Here is a 13506-nt window from a genome sequence, read left to right as displayed (position 1 = left end):
CCAACCAGACCCACCTTCTCCTACCTGCGGAAACGAACGGCTGCCACCCTGACTGTGGCCCTGTCAGTCATCAACGTCACAGGCCACATGTGCATAGAAGGACATGGGACACAGCTGGTGGGCCACAGTGCCTGTCGTTTCACCAGAACTTTGGACTCCACGGATCCACCTTCCTTTGTGTCGTCCCCAAACATGTATTTCGTCTGCGGCACCAAAGCCTACACTTGGCTCCCCAAAGGCTGGGGGGGCACTTGTTTCATCTCCTTCATCCTTCCTCCGACTTATGTGGCCCCAGCGAATCATCATAGACAAAAACGAGCCAAGGACATCGAGCAAGCCGACTCAACAGGAGCACAGTTCCTCGATGCTATGAAGGGACTTGTTCCTCTTTGGGGCCCGATGGCAAACAGCCGGGCCATCCGACATTTGACTCAGGCAGTCGAGACAACAATGAATATCACAGCTGGTATCTTTGCCAACATCACCGCCGAACTCCAAGCAGTCCGCTTGGTGGCCCTACAGAACCGCCTTGTCCTAGATGTGGTTCTTGCGGACCGTGGTGGAGCATGCCGCATTATTGGGTCCAGCTGCTGTACATACATACCGGACAACTCGCCCTCAGTGTACAAAGCCATCGAACATCTTCACAGACTCTCTTCGGAGGTCCACCAGGAACAGGAAGAATGGTCGCTTGGTGGTTGGTTCTGGAACACCGTTAAGAACTGGGGCTGGAGACTGTTCACCATTATCCTAATTCCTGTAGTGGTAATATGTGGCCTATGTTTAGGGATTCAATGTCTGCCACCCCTGTGTTCATTATGTGCAAACTGTATTTGTCCTAAGGTCGTGGACTTTGGAAACGAACGCATGGGGGCATTATATGATGCCGAGGTTGGGAATTTGATGAAGATTGACATTGAGTAGGCAAGTTGGCTAGATATGTTGAAAAGGGAGGACTGTTAAAGGTTAGACTGAAAATTTCAACATTATCGGCACCATCTTGCTCTCCTTGGGCCCATTCGTGCGCATAAGCGGCAGCCATTTTGTACACCATGGCCTCCCTGCCCCTCGCCGATAGCCAGCGTCCCTCTCACTCTCGACCTCGCAGGCGACCCCTCGCGCGCTGACAACCCCCCCCTCCACTCTCACACGTCTTGGGTCATAAACCCCTCTTCAGCGCGGCTCTGCCTCAGAACCCCATCCTGCTCCCTAGCGCGACACTTCCCTTCATCCCTTTCATGGTCCCAGGCCCTTTGATGCAAACCCCCTTTCCCTGTGTGCTCGTTTGTCTTCCTCATTCCCAGGCCGACACCTAGCTCTACCAATACTGTTCCTTGCCCCTCCCCGTACAGTAGAAAGCTGCCCTTATCAAAGGACCCCCGGGTTGATCAAAGCCCTCACCCTATGAGATCCGACCAAACCCCCACATTCCATGAAACGGCGGAATGTCCAGCTGCGCGGTAATCATCACCTGTTGTGACCGGGGTGGGGACTTCAACTGTAAATGTGTGTGGGAACGGGTATGAAGGGGAGATTCGGAGGATATCCCTCCGTACATCAAAGCATTGCCAAGGATGTATTGTATGTAATAAAGCAATAAACTTGTGTGTAAGAGGCCAGGCCTCAGAGATGCGGTTAGAGCACCTCGTGACGATACTTGCTGTCCGAACCGATGTGTTCTCCTCCGGAGAGATTCTGAATAAAACCCTTGTTTCCTGCCTTCCAGTCTCCAGCGCCTGCCTCTTCATTTGATTAATATCTTGTGGGTTTAAGAGGCGACACCGCCGGGCAATACTTAAGGATCTTTTATTCTGGTTGGTAGCTTGACCTTTAGCAGCCGCTTGGTCTGGGTTTATTGAGAGGGTGGGAGGGTTTTGGTTGAGTGATGTGAGGAGTTGGTTGGTGGTGATTTTGTTCCAGTTTCTTCAAGGAAAAGGTTGTGGACGGTTGTGGGTCAGGGTGGTTTTGTAGCTGAAGTGAACACAGCTGTGATCTGTCCAGTGGAGAGCTGTAGTGCGATCGAAGGAGATGTGCTTGCTGGAGGTGAAGATAGGGTTGAGCGTGTGTCCGGCTGTGTGGGTGGGGGTGTCGACAAGTTGTTTGAGTCCGAGATTGGCCAGATTGTCCAGAAGGGTGGTGGTGTTGCTGTCGTGTTTGTTTTCAAGGTGGTAGTTGAGGTCTCCTAGAAGGAGGTAGTTCTCGGAGGCGAGGGCGTGTGGGGTGATGAAGTCCGTGATGTCATCGCTGAATTGAGTGCGGGTGTCTGGAGGCCTGTAGATGAGGGTGCCTCTCAGTGTGGTCCTGGGGTGGGTGTGGATCTGAAAGTGGAGATGTTCGGCGGTTGCAAGATTATCGTCGGAGCTGGTTGTGATTTTGATGGTGTTTCTGTGGATGATGGCGATGCCTCCTCCTGTTTGATTGGTGCGGTCTTTTCGGACAATCTTGTAAGTGTTCGGTATGGCTATGGCGATGTCGGGAGCTGATGATGTGTTTATCCATGTTTCAGTAAGGAAGGCGATGTCAGGTGACGCAGTGTCGATTAGGTCCCAAAGTTCAGTTGCGTGTCTGTGGACCGAGCGGGTGTTGAGCAGTATGCACTTTAGGCAGATAGAGTCAGAGTTGTATTTGGAGGACGTGGATTTGGTGAGGGTTCTGATGCAGTTGAACTTGCAGGAGAGGCAGGGGAATGGGCCATGGGTACGTCCTGGAGTAGCTTCGCAGCATAGTGGTGTGCGTCCGGGGTTGAGGGCGAGGAGAGTGGCGGCATCATATGTGATTCTAGAGGGTTGGGAGCGGCGGGGACCAGGGGGTCTGGCGCTGGGCGCGGTCCAGGCGCGGACGGGCGTAGACGGGCTTACCTTTGGCGCGACTGGGGCGCGACCGCTGCGCGTGAACGCTGCGCGCGGGAGCATCTGTCATATATGGATAGTGGAGGGGGAGGGGCGAGGGAGGGTCAGCAGGGAGGCGGGGTGGAGATCAGGGGAAGGAGGCAGGGCAACAATAAACAAAATGGCTGCAGCAAAACAGGCAAACTTGAAACAACACTGGGGCACAATGGAGGCGAGTGCGATGTCAAAGGCGGCGGCGCTAATACACAATGCAATAGCAGGCAATATTGTCAATTCAGGCAGCACGGTGCAGGTGCAGGAAAATGCGGATTCCTCTTGTTACCCATGCACTAAGGGCCAGATGTAGGTAGGGTTTTACCGGTCGGTAACGGCCGAATTCGGCCGTTACCGACCGGTAAAAGGAATTTGAGATGTAGGGGGCAGAATCGGTAAATTTACCGTTCTGTAAATTTACCGATAGGTAATTTTACAGAATCTGTAAATATACCGGTCGGTAAATTTACTGACCGGTATATTTACAGAATCTGTAAAATCGATATGTAGGTGGGACTCTTATGAGTCCCACAAGGCCTTAGAAATCGGTATTTTACCATCAAATTCAATTTGATGGTGAAATACCGATTCAGGTGTGCATGCAAATGTGCGCATGCACACCTGTGCCATATGACAGGCAGACCTGCCCTTAGGGCAGGTATGCCTGCCATATGGCCCCCGAACCTTTTTTGGGGGTGCTAGAGGGTGTCAAAGTGACACCCCCTGCACCCTTGCCAAAAATCTGTATTTACCGATCGGTAAATACCGACCTGTAATGCCCCATTCATTCCTATGGGCTTCAAAGCCCATAGGAATGAATGGAGCATTACAGGTCGGTTTTTACCGAATCGGTAAATACCGACTTTTAAAGATTCGGTAAATCCACATCTGGATTTACCTACATCTCGGTACTTCTATTTTACCGATTCATAAATACCGAATCGGTAAAATTCGGTATTTATGAGTCGGTAAAATAAAATTACCTACATCTGGCCCTAAGTGTATGCCCCCTTGGATTAAGGATAAAGTGTTAACCTTTGATGACAGAAATAAATGCACATCTAATTATAATTGGTGAATTGCTGAGTGTGAAAGTGGAGAATCTGGGGTCAATCCTGGCTTTCATGCTTGACCAAATGTTGTGATAATAGGCAAATATTTGATTTCAGGATGTGCGCTGCACAAAGCCTCCCTTGTTTTTGACTTATTAGCCTTATTAGCTTATTTTGCTCCATCAGTCCTTATCTAGGTCACATTACGAGGTACATATCCCTGGAGCCAAAGGTAAAAGTGGGTCGAGCCATGGCGGATATGGGTGGAGCCAGGAAAGGGGGTGGTGGCCTCCTATGAAAACATTTGAGCACCGGCACTTCTTTTTTTACAAATTAAGCACTGCGTCAGCCCATAAATGTTGTTTGTGTGTTGCTGTTGTACTATGTGTTTATATTGTGCAGTGTCTGTTATTCTTTAATGGTTTTGGACAGAATTGCCTAATCCAACATTTGTTTCGACTTGTGGGTCTTTTGTGACAGTGTGATGTGATTGCAGTTTGTGTCACTGTGCAAGGTCATATCATTTTAATACATTTGTGCTACACATTGCGGTGTGCGTTGTCTGTTTGCAGACATCCACAGGTTATCCTAATACAAAATATGTTACATGGATACATTTTGGTTACAAGGAATGTTTTAGGTCTTGCAGATGGGGCTGTGTGCTGACAGTACACTACAATGGCTTTATTATCATGTAAGAGGGTTGTCTAATGACCTGGCTGTGTCTGTCTCTCATGCTGTGACTGGTCAAATCTCCTGCAAAGCCAGTAATTGACATTACTAGATTGATTCCTTGTCCAACTTTTTGGCCTCCTTCATCTTTGATCTTCAGTGTGTCATTTAAACATGCACATTTGTGTTCCAAATTCACGACAGAAGCACGTTTTTGTTATAAAGTGATTTATTTTAGTGCATGGTTGTTTGATGACAAAACAGTTGATGGGGGAGTGATGAAACAAAACAGGGACAACAAAGTGCAGAATGGAGTTTGTAGTATTTGTAGATGATTTTGTTAGAAGTAAATCCACGGTTATTTAAGTTGAGAGTCCAACTGAGACCCTCCATCCAATGTTGTAGAGCTCAGTGAGAGTCAACAAAGTGAACGCTTGGCACACAATGGAGTGTATCAGGAGCAGGTTTTTCCTTCATGGGGGTGATGCATAGCCTTCGGTCTCTCAGTGATCCTTCTTCGGATGACCCCTTCCACACTTGGGGTGGAGACTCTCAGGTACAGGCAGTGGCAGTGGTTCAGGGGGCTCTCCGTAGAAGTCCACATCACTCCCTGTGGCAGGTGCAGATGTTGATACACCTGATGTTGTGGGCACACAGGGAGGTGTGGACCTGTTAGTGGCAATCTAGTAGAGGCAGGTGAGAATGTCCCTGTGCACCGCTGTCAGGTCTTCATTCTTTAGGCCGAGCCTATGGCGGCATATAGAGTGGAAGCTCCGTGGAAGATCCGCCCATTCTCCGCCCATCTTTTTCATTGGCGTGTGTCTTTGTCCTTCCTAAATGTTGCCTTCCGATTGGTTTTATGCTTGTAAGTCCATCCTTCTGACGGCTCATGTTGTCCTTTGTATCCTTCCATGGCTACTGGCCTCTTTACTTCGGGTTTTGTACAATTATTTTATTTAGATAGAGAGCACATTTTGTTTTATTCAATCCAACACGCTTTATTCAACAGTAAGTCATAGAAGCACAGTACATACAATACATATTCCATAAGTCAGTCACTGTCAAAGCAATGTTTATTTAGACCTTAGCCTTTAAACACATATAAAACTAATTTAAACAGATTAAAACATCACATTTTATACATTCTCAGTGTTAAGAAAGTTGTTAAGTTTTCAATGAGTGGTGCATAATTCAACGCTCTTACTCGGGAAGACTCGGTGCATTATAAAATTGTACGATAAAAACTTTTCTTTAAAATCAATCCTCATTTTTTAAAATGTAATAACCTAGTACAAAAGTTGAGATTGTTTAACATTTAAGCTAATTTTCTCTAAGGAAACTTTTGATTTCTTTCATATAGTTCCCCACTGCAATCGCTATGTAGGTTTGGCATTTCTGTAAGTAGTTCTACTGCCTTAATCCGATGTTTTATATCATATTTTAAAAATAGCGGGCAGAGATAACGTCTACGCTGCTCTAATAGTATTACACAGTCTAGCAAAATGTACAATATATCTCCTTTGGTGCCCAAACTACATTTACAGTAACCATCACAGTGTAACATTTTTCTTTTTAATCTTCATTTACTAGCCAGGGGTTTATACCTATTATCAGTCTTAAGATATCCTGTCTATACCAATATTTAGGTAAGACGTCCAGATGAGGAAACCAATTTTCTTTTCGCCATGAATCCTTCAATTGTTGCACCAATTTTTTCTTCTCTAGGTATACCATATCTGCTCTTCTTGAGACGACTTGTTCATGTTTGGTGAGCTCACTCTTAGAGAATTCTACCTGCAGGGAATCATGGGAAATTTTCACCTCTGATATTTTCTTCCTGTAATCCTGAGTCCCTCGGGATCGAGCAACCCAGCCCAAGTCCACACACCCCTGTTAACCACACGGAGGGCAAACGCAATGAACAACGCAAATGATACGGTTCTGTTCTCCACACTCGATAACCCTCGAGCGGGGACAGGCAGTATGGTACAAACAAGGTTCAGCGTCCAGGCGCTCGATAACCCTCGAGCGGGGACTGGCAATATGGTTCAAACACGTCCTGGCGCTCGATTACCCTCGAGCGGGGACTGGTAATATGGTTCTAACAAAGTTCAGCATCCTGGCGCTCGATAACCCTCGAGCGGGGACTGGAAATATGGTTCTAACAAAGTTCAGCGTCCTGGCGCTCGATAACCCTCGAGCGGGGACTGTCTCCAATGTACGGTGAGTACCGAAGTCTTTAACACTCGAGAACCCTCGAGTGGGGACTGTAACAGAACGGAAGGACCGAAGTCCACAAGGTAACACTGCGGGCAGTTAGCACCGCAAACACAGGTCAAGGCAGCGGTATGACAGCTCACCGTGAATGCGGAAGGCTCCTGCTCCAAAGCCGCTGTTACAACGGAGCTCACCTTCCTCGTCGCTGCGGTCCACGAACCTGCGTCTACGGTTCAGAATATTCGATGCCGACTGCTGTCATCCGGGTTGTTTAAATGGTGAGGCCCGCATAGCGCGATTGCCGTGCACAGCCTTCTGGGAGTGGTAGTTCTGGCGGGCGTGCTCCTGGGTTTTGTAGTCCTCCCTCTCTTGTCACCTAAGCGGCTCCGATGCTTGTCTTAACAATACATCCCACTCCCGTCAGGGCCCAATGGCCGGACCGGGCTTGGTCGGGTGCTTCCTGTGGAAAGCGGATACCAGCCTTGGCACACAGATCCCAGCGACAGGCTCCCAGGACTCCTCCTCCAGCCCGTACCCTTTCCATGCAACCAGGTACCACAGCTTACCCCTGCGCCATCGTGAATCCCTGATGCAGTGGACTTCGTATACTTTCTCCCCGTCTACCCACACCGGTGGAGGTGCAGGGTGTCTGGGTGCCATGGAGGGCTTGAGCAGCGAGATATGGAACACTGGGTGGATCCTTAAGCTGTCCGGCAACTCCAACCGTACGTTCACCGGGCTGAGGCAGTCCTTGATGCGGTAGGGTCCGATGAAACGAGGATGAAAAACGCTGTGTTTACGGAAACGAAGGTTCCTTGAAGACACCCAGACGTAATCCCCTGCCTGATACAGCGGTCCCGGCCTCCTTCGTTTATCCGCCAACGTTTTGTATCTCCGCTTGGCCTCTTCCAAGCACTTCCTTGCTCTCATCGCAGTATCCCTGATGTGTGCCACCCTTCTGGTGGTTTCAGGAACTCCCGACGTTGTTGTGGGGTGCGACAAAGGGAGGAACCTGGGATAATGCCCGTAGTTGCAGTAAAAGGGCGACACCTTGGTTGAGGCGTGCGTGGAGTTGTTGTACGCGATTTCTGCAAGCCACAACAGGTCCACCCACTCCTCCTTTCCCTGGTCGATGTAACAGCAGAGGTATTGCTTCAGTGTTTGGTTGAGGCGTTCAGTCTGGCCGTCGATTTGCGGATGGTAGCTGGTGGATAACGCAGAAGTGACATGGAGTGCCGAACACCAGGTCTTCCGGAATCTTGCAGTGAACTACGATCCACGGTCCGAAACGAGAACACTGGGGAGTCCATGAGCCCTCACCACCTCCTTAAGAAGCATGACTGCCAATTGTCCGGCCGTGGGTACTCCCTTGCATGCGAGAAAGCGACCCATCTTGGTTAGATAGTCGACGATCACAAGAATGGCAGTACAACCCTTGTCCTCGGGTAACCCCACTATGAAATCCAGGGAGATTCAGTCCCATGGCCTGGTGGGAGTCGGTAGGGGTTACAGCAGCCCCTGGGGGCGTTTGTGATCCGGTTTCATAGCTGCGCAGATCGCACAAGCGTTGACCCAGTTCCGCACATCCGCTCTCAACGTTGGCCACCAGAACTGACGTGATGCGTAGTCGACCGTCTTTTCCAGTCCGAAGTGTCCAGCACTGGCCGATTCATGGCACCACACGAATACCTGTTTCTGTAGACGTGCGGTAGGTACCAACACCCGGCTGCCCCTAACTGGGATTCCGTCGCGGACCTGCCACTCCTCGTGTCTCCGCAGCCAGGTTTTCCATTGAAAGGTGTTGACTCCTTTCTGGACGTTGCGTAGGAATGTTCCAGGCTGGATCGCCCCTACAACCGCATTCGGGCCGATGATGGACTTAATTGTTGGTTGGGGTCTCCTAGCCTCTGTGGTTTGCCGAGACAGAGCGTCGGCCTTCCTGTTTTCTGTACCTGGCCTGTATGTGATGGTGAAGTGAAAGCCGGAAAAGAACAACATCCACCGTAGCTGGCGAGGCGACAATTGCCTAGCGGCAGTCATGAACTGGAGGTTCCGATGGTCAGTGTATACCATCACTACGTGCTTAGCCCCCATCAACAGGTGTCTCCACTCGGCAAATGCGTCCTTGATGGCCAAGAGTTCCTTCTCGGCGACGTGGTAGTTCCGTTCCGCCAGATTTAATTCGCGCGACATGAACGCAACGGGATGTAGCACCCCCGTCACAGGGTTTTTCTGCGACAGTATGGCCCCTACCGCCAGATCGGAGGCGTCTGCTTCTACCGTGTATTGCTGTTCCGGGTCAGGGTGGGCAAGGACAGGAGCTGACACGAAGGCGTGCTTCAATGCACGGAATGTACCCTCCGCCTCGTCCTACCACATGAAAGTCACCGACTTCCTCAACAGCTGCGTGATGGGTGTCACTAGCCCAGAGAACCCCTCTATGAACCGGCGGTAAAAGTTGGCAAAGCCAAGAAAGCTCTGCACGTCCTGTATGTTCCGCAGCGCCGGCCAGTCTGTTACTGCTTTCACCTTTCTCTCAGCCATGGTTTGGCCTTCTGGGCTCAACATGACCCCCAGAAATTCCACAGTCGTCACGTGGAAGTGGCATTTACTGAGCTTACAGTACAGCGAGTTGTCTCTTAGGATCTGTAGCACTGCAGCCACATGTTTCACGTGTTCCTCCGTGGTGTCCGAATAGATCAAAATGTCATCTATGTATACGACGACGTATACATCCAGGATGTCTCTCAGCACGTCGTTCAAAAAGAACTGGAATGCGGCGGGGGCGTTACATAGCCCAAAGGGCATAACTCTGTACTCGTACAGGCCGAACCTCGTCTTGAAGGCCGTCTTCCACTCGTCTCCGCGACGCATGCGGACCAGATGGTAAGCCCCTTTCAGATCGAGCTTGGTGTACACATGGGCCTTCTTCACTTGTTCAAGGAGCACGTTGATGAGGGGTAGTGGGTATCGGTTCTTGATCGTGATGGAGTTGAGCGCCCTGAAATCCACACAAGTGCGGAGTTGTCCGTTGGTTTTAGGGATGAAGAACAGCGGTGAGGCCGCAGGGGATCTCGAGGGCCGGATGAACCCTAGACGAAGCATCGTATCCAGGTATGCCCGGAGGTGTAGATTTTCGGGCTCGGATAAGGCGTACAACCTACCGCCCGGTATCGTTGCTCCCGGGACCTGGTCTATTTGACAGTCGTATACCCTATGCGGTGGGAGCGTTTCTGCTTGGTTATTGTCGAAGACGTCCCTGTACCCCAGGTAGGCTTCTGGGAGAACCACCTCTTTTTCCGCTGCTGTGGCTACCACCCACCCATGGTCCTCCTGGACTCCTTTCGTCCGTGTGCAGACCCGTGAACAGAAAGGGCAGTCCAGTCTTAGCTCCTGAGTCTCCCAGTTGATCGAGGGGTTGTGTTTTTTCAGCCACGGTAAGCCCAATATGATCCCGTACTGCGGAGCACAGATGATGTTGAAGTCCAACGTCTCTGTGTGTAGAGTCCGGTGTACCACCTCAATATTCCCGGTGTGATGGCTGATGGGCCCTGAAACCAGCCTGCGTCCATCCACAGCAAAGACTTCCTCCGGGACTTCGCACTTCTGTAGCACGGCTCCTACGCGTTGGGCTTCCTTTACATCCATAAACAGCCCGGTGGCCCCTGAGTCGAACATAGCAGAGACCGAAACCCATCGGTTCCGAATCAGCAGCTGTAGAGGGATGAACAAGTGTCTCTTGCTTTCGTATGTGCGTAGTTGTGCAGAAGGGATATAACCATGACTCCGAGAATCCCCTTCGATGTTCTGGGAGTTCGCTAGTTTTCCGCCGGCTTGTCCACCGCCGCTGTGGACATGTGACTGGGACGAGGACATCCTGTCTTGGGTTTCGCAGGGCATTCGCGGACATAGTGTCCCTTTTTGCCGCAGTACAAACACAGGCCCTGTTTTCTTCTCGACTCTTTCTCTGTGGCCGTGAGGCTGGCTCTGACGGCCCCGATGTCCATGGAGTCAACGCGGGGTGTGGGCGTGGCCTTGGAGAGAGCCGTATGCCCCGAAGCGGTTGGGGCTTTGTCCTTTTTGTGCACCCCCCCACGTCTTTCACTAAGACGATGGTCGAGGCGAAGGGCCAGGCTGATCAGGTCTTCGCAGTGCACCGGCTGTGGGTCTATCTGCGCTATCACGTCTTTCAGGTCCTCGCTCAGTCCCTGGTGGAAAAGCGCTGTTTGTTTGGCAGGGGGCCATTTGGATTCCGCAACCAAGCGCCTGAACGCGTTCAGATAATGGACCAGCCCGGTGGTGCCTTGTTTCAGTTCCAGCAGTTCCCTGTCTGCTGTATATGAATCCGCTCTCCGATCGAACACCTTTATAAACTCTTCTTGGAATTGTTCTCAGTCGTACAAAAGCGGATCGTCCCTGCTCACCAAAGGAACCGCCCATTGCGCTGCATTCCCTGCCAAGTATGATATCATAAAGGCCACTCTCGCCTGGTTGGTCGGAAACGACTTTGGTTTACAGGAGAAATGTAGCGCCACTTGCGTTATGAAAACCTGAACCGTGGTAGGATCCCCAATATACCTCTCCGGTGTGGCTAGAGGAATGGCCACAGGCATCTCTACTACCACTGCAGCCGGGTTTCCTGTGGTAGACGCCCCCGCGTTGAACGGATTGCGCTGTTGGTGATCCACTCTAGCCCTTAAGTCTGCCGTTTGTTGGCGGGAGGCAGCTAGCTCGTTTTGTACGTCTACTAACGCTGCCAACACGTCCTCCAAGGTGGCCATGACCGGTTACTCGACCAGGAGGTTGATTGATGCTGTGTAAGGTCGAATATTGTGTAATCCTGAGTCCCTCGGGATCGAACAACCCAGCCCAAGTCCGCACACCCATGTTAACCACACAGAGGATGTACCAGGCTGATGTATAGTATTCCAAAAGCTCTTTATTAAGAGATGCCCAAAAAGGGTAAAAAACTTAATCAAAGGAAGGCAGCGAATTGTCACGGTATTGTATCCAACCGTCCTCTGCAATGATGCTCGTCCTAGCACCTTCCAACAGAGGACACTGTGCTAATCAATGGCCGACAATGCCACTCGATACGGAAAAGAAACCGTTGGGTCTCTCACTCCATCTGTACCATCCTCCGCAAGCGTGTCCGTCCTGACACGCTTCAAAAGGAGGGCAAACGCAATGAACAACGCAAATAATACGGTTCTGTTCTCCACACTCGATAACCCTCGAGCGGGGACAGGCAGTATGGTACAAACAAGGTTCAGCGTCCTGGCGCTCGATAACCCTCGAGCGGGGACTGGCAATATGGTTCAAACACGTCCTGGCGCTCGATTACCCTCGAGCGGGGACTGGTAATATGGTTCTAACAAAGTTCAGTGTCCTGGCGCTCGATAACCCTCGAGCGGGGACTGGCAATATGGTTCTAACAAAGTTCAGCGTCCTGGCGCTCGATAACCCTCGAGCGGGGACTGTCTCCAATGTACGGTGAGTACCGAAGTCTTTAACACTCGAGAACCCTTGAGTGGGGACTGTAACAGAACGGAAGGACCGAAGTCCACAAGGTAACGCTGCGGGCAGTTAGCACCGCAAACACAGGTCAAGGCAGCTGTATGACAGCTCACCGTGAATGCGGAAGGCTCCTGCTCCAAAGCCGCTGTTACAACGGAGCTCACCTTCCTCGTCGCTGCGGTCCACGAACCTGCGTCTACTGTTCGGAATATTCGACGCCGACTGCTGTCATCCCGGTTGTTTAAATGGTGACGCCCGCATAGCGCGATTGCCGCGCACAGCCTTCTGGGAGTGGTAGTTCTGGCGGGCGTGCTCCTGGGTTTTGTAGTCCTCCCTCTCTTGTCACCTAAGCGGCTCCGATGCTTGTCTTAACACTTCCTTATCTCTTTAGCCCATTTAAGGCTGCCTAATAGGATCTCTTTCCTACACCATTGTGACACCTTCTGGCCTGTCTCTATATCCAAAAGTTTCCAAAATCTAATTAAAATGATTTTTGCCTGTATGCCCCAAGCGGTTGTACCTATCTCAGTTTTTATTGGTTGTATCATCGATGAGGGTGGTATTGTCAGCACTGTTTTCAGACACTTAACTTCCTCTAAATTCCAAGCTTGTTTCCCACTAAGGTAAATGATCTCTGCTCCATATAGTATTTGCGGAGTAATCAGTGCACTAAAGGCCTTCAACAATGGTCTGTGTGACATCGCTCCATAATCTCGATCGAATCTCTTTAAACCACAGATCGATGTGAAGGCCTTAGCCTTCTGAGCTTCTAGGTGAGTATGCCACTTTAAGGTTCTGTTGAACCACACCCCCAAATAACGGTATTCATTCACAATTTCCAGTTTCAGATCTCCTAACATCCGGTTAAAGATAGTCTCTTTTTTTCCGAAACATAAAATTTTAGTTTTTCTTTTTTCCATATTTACAGTTAGACATTTCCCATTACAGTATTCCTTAAAAACATTTAATTTTCTTTGTAGGCCAATTTCGGTCAGATCTAAAATCACCAAATCATCTGCGTACAACAGGTAGGAGATTTTCTTCCCATCCATCCTCGGGTTTGCACTTCTTTCAACCTCTAGGGTTATCGGTAAATCAGCCAAAAATATAGCAAAGAGCAGAGGGGCTAGCACGCAGCCCTGTCTAAGGCCGTTCAAAATAGCTTT

This window comes from Lissotriton helveticus, chromosome 3_1 (assembly GCF_964261635.1).
Source record: "Lissotriton helveticus chromosome 3_1, aLisHel1.1, whole genome shotgun sequence".
NCBI classification, from domain to species: domain Eukaryota; kingdom Metazoa; phylum Chordata; class Amphibia; order Caudata; family Salamandridae; genus Lissotriton; species Lissotriton helveticus.
Note: the sequence above shows the minus strand (reverse complement) of the source record.